Genomic DNA, 7,256 nt, shown 5'->3' on the forward strand with positions numbered 1-7,256 from the left:
GCAGATTTGTTTCAATGAGTGGCTCGGCCTCGAATGGTCAAATTACGGTTTAAAGAAGTTCTGTTTTATTACTTCTTTCTCTAAAGTCATTAAGACGAATTCAACTCATATTCAGCTTAATTGTAAAGCCACCAGGATTCCTGGTATTTTAATCTTTTTACATTGTTGAATTGTTTCTGTCATACTGTAAGCAGTAGACTATAATGAATATAAAACCATCCAATTTAATCTCTACTATGTATCTGGAATTTAAATTAAACAACATTCACGCAAATATAGACTGGTTATTAGCCAATAAAAGTTCACAAAATGGTATTTAACAGTATGTGCAGATGTACTTTATTTATCCCTTGTTAAATATTTGTGTATATATTTTTGTATATTTATTATTAACAGATGACCGTCTTCATTTGCTGTTTGTGTTTGTATTTAGGTTTAGATATATTCCTGATTGGTCCCGGTGGTTATTGCCATAAGACAGCTGAGTTCTTGTCCATGGGCCTTTTTATTGTTATTAATTCATCATTTAAAGCCAAGGAAAACGCTTAAATACTGATTTATGTTCTTACTGTTTAGAGTGCTCGGTTAATTTTTTTGTTGTTGAAGAAAATGTATTGATTTATTCCTTTTTCTTAAATTATGAGCTCTGACTGAAAGGATCCAGGAGCTGAGGGGTCAAGGAAGTAACTCTGGGGGGGGGGGGGGGGGGGGGAGGGGACAATAAGTGCATGCCTTCATAAAAGATGCAGTCCCCCACTTAGCATACCCAAACTCACATTATCACACATACACAAACACACACTTGCAGATCATACACATATATACACATATATTAAATGAGCAATGAGTTTCATCTCAGGGAAAGTTTGTATTAATTCATATGAACATTTATTTTTTCATCATTATATGTATAACTTGTTATTGAGTAGTCTCAACCAGGACATTTTTATATTATAGTAAATTAATCTTAAACTGCTTAGCCTAAATTTAACCACACAATTTATATTCCAAACTTGACCACACTAAGCTGCGGTATTCTACTACAACTTTCCATGGGATACAATGCTGAATACGAGGTTTTGCAGGATGCATAACATAATTAATAGCGGTGAAAACATGTACCACAGGTCCTTCAGTGTTGAGCTGGCAAAAATATTGACGGAACAAAGTCAAGGAGTTCATGAACAAGCGGTAATGGAAGGGAAGGTTGTGTGGTCAGGAGATATTTGACATTACACATACACTGGAAACCATTTCACAGGCGTGTGGAAAGGACGTAGAGCTCTTGTGCTTGTATGTTGGGAATGAGTGGGTTAGAGACAGTGTGAATGTCAGTGGGTTATGTTCCCACTGTGTCCATAGCCTGTGGCCCCCTCTGACCTTTCCAGCAGGGCTTCACTGTACAGAGCTGTTTCCCCCCCTGCAGCCCAGTTGGTGCAGCACAAACAAACTCCTGACTCACACTCTGTCACCTCTGATGTCACATCACAGGCCGTGGACACCAATGTCACAGAAAAGCCCTGAATCACTTGTGTTTGTCTGCTGATTGCAGGATTTCTGCTAGAATGCACGATCACCTTATGAAACGTGTATTAAAACGTTCTCATAAGAGGCCTAATGTTGTTATGGAACCTACCCGATGATCATGTCAAATCAACAAATTGCTATTTCGACTTTTTAAACATGAAGATTTACATTGACTTACATGGAAATGTGTTCTAAAAGATACTCTTCAGTTATTATTGTAGCATGCATGCACATGTATTACATTCGCAAATTTCCTTCCAATTCACGGTTGATGTTTTGAAAATCTTTAAATTGTGTTTTTGACCATTGATTGTTAATGTGTGTGAGGAATATCTTTCTTGGCAACAAAAAAAGAAACTTTAAGATCTCAGCATTCATAAAATGCACAGGCCTACAGTAGCCAGTGTACATTGTCCAGTAGATGTTAGTAAGAGCTCTTCAGATCAGATTATATAGATGTCATGAACATGAACGTCTATAAAATCTGGATCAGTTCTATAAATCATTGTTAGGGAAGGATGGTGAGGTTGTCGGAGAGTAACTATTGCTCAAATATTGTGCAGCAGGGTTACTCGTCTGCCACTGTTTGTTGATGTTAGCTATATCAAGCTCTGAGTGAGGCTGATAAGGTAATCAGGCTGGTTCTGTTACAGGGTGGATACAAGCTGAGGTCGACGACTGTCTGTGTCTGTATTTTGTGTAATATGGAGGAGATTTATCACTTCTGTCTCTCACTCAAAATGTGCCAAAAGTTACATGAATCTCTACGTCTCCACGTTTTAACATTCACTCTTAACAGACAGCTGCATGTTCACTAATTGTAGATGAAGTAAATTGTGGATTTATCCAGTTAACAGAGAACATGGAAGCTCTAAAGATGTCATTTACTCGTTCATACTTTGCTATATATAGGAAGTCGTCATAAGGTTAGTAGGTTAAGATTATGCAGCATTCTGCAGGAGAGGTCAGTGCCATGTGTGATGGGCATCAAGCAAAGCAAATCAAATATCCACATGGTGTCATGATGAATGAATATACTGACTGATGGCACCTAATGCAGCATTATAAAAGCAAAGGACTTGAACATGAAAATGAAGGCCATGGAAGTGTTTGTGTATCTGTGTCCACTCGTCTATGTGTGTGTCTGTGTGTCATAGGCTCACACATAAAAGTGATGGATTTCATCAAACACTACTTGCAGGACTGCTGCACCTGCTCATTTATATCGGAGCTTCACAGAGGCTCACTGACCTGTTCCAGAGGTCAGAATGGGGTCAGCAAGTTATTTCAGAACTAAAGAGGTCAGGGTCGAAAGGTGAGACAGGATGTCATATTTCTGTCACGTCTCGCTATAACACAGCACATAATGGACTTGGCAGCTCTCCAGACGACATTTTTTTATATCTTTCATGCCACAGAGTCAGGGTGTATTTCCACTTTGGGACAGATGATCTACATGTATTTGGGTGAAGCTGGCACTGTGCCTTTTGCCTCTGGTAGGGAAGTCTTCATCATTCCACTGGCAGGCGAGTTATTAGCACCTGAAGCATGTGTTATTATGTAAAGTTGGAATTGGTTTATTATTATGAAAAATTCATTTGACCCATTTCCACCTCATTGGCTTCATCCAATGTAGCTTTTTGCAGACTCATGTTTGACATTTAGCAAGAAAACAGTGAGCTTCACGGGCACTTTCTGACCAGGAGGGATGGCAGCTCCACTTTTCATTAACGGTGGCTGAACATCCCCGAGCCGGCAGCGTCTGTCAGCTCGGCTGCATCACGGCTCACAGAACCAGGAGTGGACTTGAGCTCTCATTTTTCTTTTTTAGGAACTCATAATAGTACTGTGTTTCTGGGTCACTATTAGCGTCAGTTAGTGTGGCAAATTACATACAGTATACTCCTAGGCACTGCATTCTTTTCCCTTAATTCATCTTCATTTGTCGCACATACAGTTGCTTTAAAGAAAATCGTTTTGGATGGATAAACGTGCACCCATAAATGATGCTTTTGCAAATGTAGCTTAATCTATGAACTAATTAGACCAAGCATTACTGCCTACACTTACCTGGTTTAATACGTTCTACATGGAATCATACCAGAGTGAAAATACAGTCAAGTCACTATCAAGATATGACATTTTAAATGATAAATAATGTTGTGATGTTTACATCTACTTTCATTTCCAGTACAACTAAAAGTGCATCATGAATATAGCCTTTGCAGCATGTACTATATATATATATATATATATATATATATATATATATATATATATATATATATATATATATTCCTCCATTTTTACGTTTTCCTGGCAGGATTTCATCTGAAAGGCGTCCAACAGTTTAAAACTAATGGACTGTGACTGGTGTTGTGAGCCTGTAAATCCAAACGCTACCTCTCCATCTTCTGCAAAATATCAAGCCAATTGTTAAGATGTCAGAGTGTTTGGCTTGGCGTGGATGCCTGTGGGCAAGCGGGGGAATGAGTGTAAAATATCATGATTTCAAATGAGAGAAATGACTGTACTAATTAACGGAGCGAGACTCAATAATGTCAATGAGTCTATCTAAAGGAGGGGGTGATGGGGGGTAGTGCTTTGAGGCCTGTGGTGCTTCTTTTCACAGCTCACATCATAGGAGCTCCCTTTTGGATATTACTGTAAGCTCGCAAGACTGAAGTGCAGTGAGAAATGCCCAGTAACACAGTCTAGCTCCCTGTCCAAGGGTTCAATATCACTGAAGCAGACCATGTTAATGATCATGTCAGCCATACTTTAAGAGATCGCCAAGAAGAAAGATCAATCGCCTTCTTAAAATGTCCGTAACATACGACAGACAGAATAATCACTTCACACAATCGGGAGTATCAGTGTTGCTTTAAAGGAATATTCCCACATTTCTCGAAGTGCCCTATTCCATTTCTTGCCAAGTGTTAGATAAGAAGATTGATTCCACTCTTATGTAATAATTCAATATAAAATACAATATGAAGCCACAGCTAGGAGATGGTTAGCTTAGTTTAGCACAAAGACTAGAAACAGAGGGAAGAAGCTTCACTAATCCTGTCATCGCAGAGAATATAAACCTCCGTAAAAATCTTTCACTTCTGGTTTTGTAAAGATTAAACAAATAAAATGTAACGTGTTCGTTTGTGAGCTTGGTACTTTTTTACTTTTGGAGAGAGAGAGAAAGGCTGGCTGTTTTCTCTGGTTTATGCTAAGCTAAGCTAAGCTAAGCTAAGCTAAGCTAACCACCTTCTGGCAAAGCTTCATATTTAATTGACATGAGATCTTCTCGCCCTGGAAGCAAAGTTCCAAAAATATTGAATTATTCCTTTAAACATCAACAACAATCTGTGTGAGCTTCTGTTTTATTTCTTTTTATTTTCTTTTTTTCCCCTGAGGATTTCTTTTCAAACTGAGTGAATATAATTGCACCATCTCTCTCTCTCTAATAATGTGCTTTCCAGCGGGTGACATTGCAGGGTGTCTCATGAGGATTTCACATAAAACAAACATTTCGTTTGCCTGCATCTGATGATATGCTGTACGCAATTCAGGAGCGCACACAATCTGCGATGAATACAAAGTCTTACTGCTTATTCAGTCTTCAGTTCCTGTAATGTTCTTGACAGCCGCTCGTCTTCCTCAAACTGCCAGTGGGCTGAATATCCAAAAGTGGTTTAGAGGGGAAAAAAGGTGTTAAACTAACCTAGATTGATGGAGTGCTTACATGTCACCAAGCATATGTACAAATAACCTTTATAGATGTTTCTCTTTGCATTGGTGTATCAATAAGTTCACGCATTATAGAATATAGACATTTACATGTTCGGGCCTGAAGACGCCCTGAGCACCATTAAATCTGGAAGGATTGGCTGATCTAATTTAGCAGAACTCCTCCCCTGTTGCCCCGAGATCTTTCCTAATCATTAACTTTGCATCATTCAAACGTCACTGTGTACAAACTCACCAACACTTATAGTTAGTAAGGTTTATATATAGAGCACATTTAAACACAGCTTAAGATGACCAAAGTGATGTACAAGAAAGAAAAGTATTATGTAATATTAGAAAGAAATGTAGGAAAACAAAACCCACAAAGAGAACAAACCAACGACAACAATCGACAGCATTGTGCAAATACAGAATTATAGAAATGATAACGTTTTGAAGAATTGCTGTTCCAAAAACGTGTCTATAGCCTAGATTTAAAAACAGAGATCTAACAGGAACTGCAAAAGATCTGTCACCTTTTTAGTTTTAGTCGTGATCGTGGGACGTACAAGAGAGATTTTTAATCAGATCTAAGAGACCTGGAGGCTGAGTGCCAGTGAATACGCTCTGCGATTTAAAATGCCCGATCATTAAGAGCCTTGAAAGCGATTAGCAAGGTCGTAAATTAAATTCTAAAGTGAACAGGGAGTCAATGAACACAGACTCGTACTGGGGTGACGTGTTCGCATGTATATAGCATTCCACACACTGTAGTCAATTAGAAACATATATACATAATCCAGTCAGGGTTTATTCAGACCGCAGACAACTATATATTAGTGTGATTAGAATTAGACAATAAAAGTATCTGTCTTTATAGTGTGCGTCTGAGAGCTGCTGCCAAAACACACAGAGAATCAGTAATGAGACGAGATGCAAGGTCACTTTGGGAGAAAGAGTTTCAGTTCAGACACAGTAAGCCCTGACTGACACAGTCAAAAATCCCCCTTGTTGTAAATGTTTCATCTAATTATAATTCAAAATGCAGGCCTGACTGATGCAACAAGGCTTTTACAGCATCGAAAAACATCAAGGAAGATTTAGATTGAGCTATTTCTAGAGTTCATCCAAAGCTCTGTTCATCAACTTGAAAGTGATAAGTGATATTTTTGGCGCTGCGTTTGTCCTTCTGTGTTTATATTCAGATCATAGATTGTGCCTTTTTAAACATCACAAGATTGACTAGAAAGAATGAAATGATTACTGTGTATTTTCTCGTTTTCCCAAATCATGCTGCTCTTGTTTGAGCTCTGCAAACATTTGCGTTCAAAACTGCAGAAGAAGTTGTTTTTTTTACCACAGCAGAACATAAGCCCTCCGTAAATGACACTGTGTCCCTGGTGAAAGACTGAGGTCTGCCTGCAGCCCAGGTGATGCTGCACGGTAACAATCAATAGCACTGAGCAAGCATCAGAGTTTTTATTATCTGCGAGGCCCTGACTCGATCCCCTACTGTAGTGACTAATCTAATTGGAGCCGACACAGACTCCCCAGCTGTGCTCTGCTGCCAAAGAAAGGGAGAAGACAGAGATGTCAGGGAGATCTTCACAAATCAATAGTCAGTCGCAGACAATTTTATTATCCTTCTCTCCATCCGTGTATCCACGTTGTCCTGTCGTGTCAGCGTGCTCAGTGTATAATTCATCACCTCGGTGCTAATAGCAAGAACAACTATTTTCTCCTGTAAATACTACAGTAAGCAAATGAATTATCTGCATCCACTCTGCTACTAAACTCTGCTGAGAGGCGTTACATTTTAGAAATATGACTCAGCGAGGACAGTGCAGAGTATACAGAGAGAAATGTTTTTGGACTATAGCTGGAACACCTGTGAAAACTACACTACACTGCAACTACTTTACTGTGAAGCTCATCCCGGCTGGAAATGATCGAGAAGCTCTTGTATTGAGCAGACAGTGTTAATTACTCAAGTGAATTAATTATTC

This window comes from Cottoperca gobio, chromosome 10, assembly GCF_900634415.1.
Source record: "Cottoperca gobio chromosome 10, fCotGob3.1, whole genome shotgun sequence".
NCBI classification, from domain to species: domain Eukaryota; kingdom Metazoa; phylum Chordata; class Actinopteri; order Perciformes; family Bovichtidae; genus Cottoperca; species Cottoperca gobio.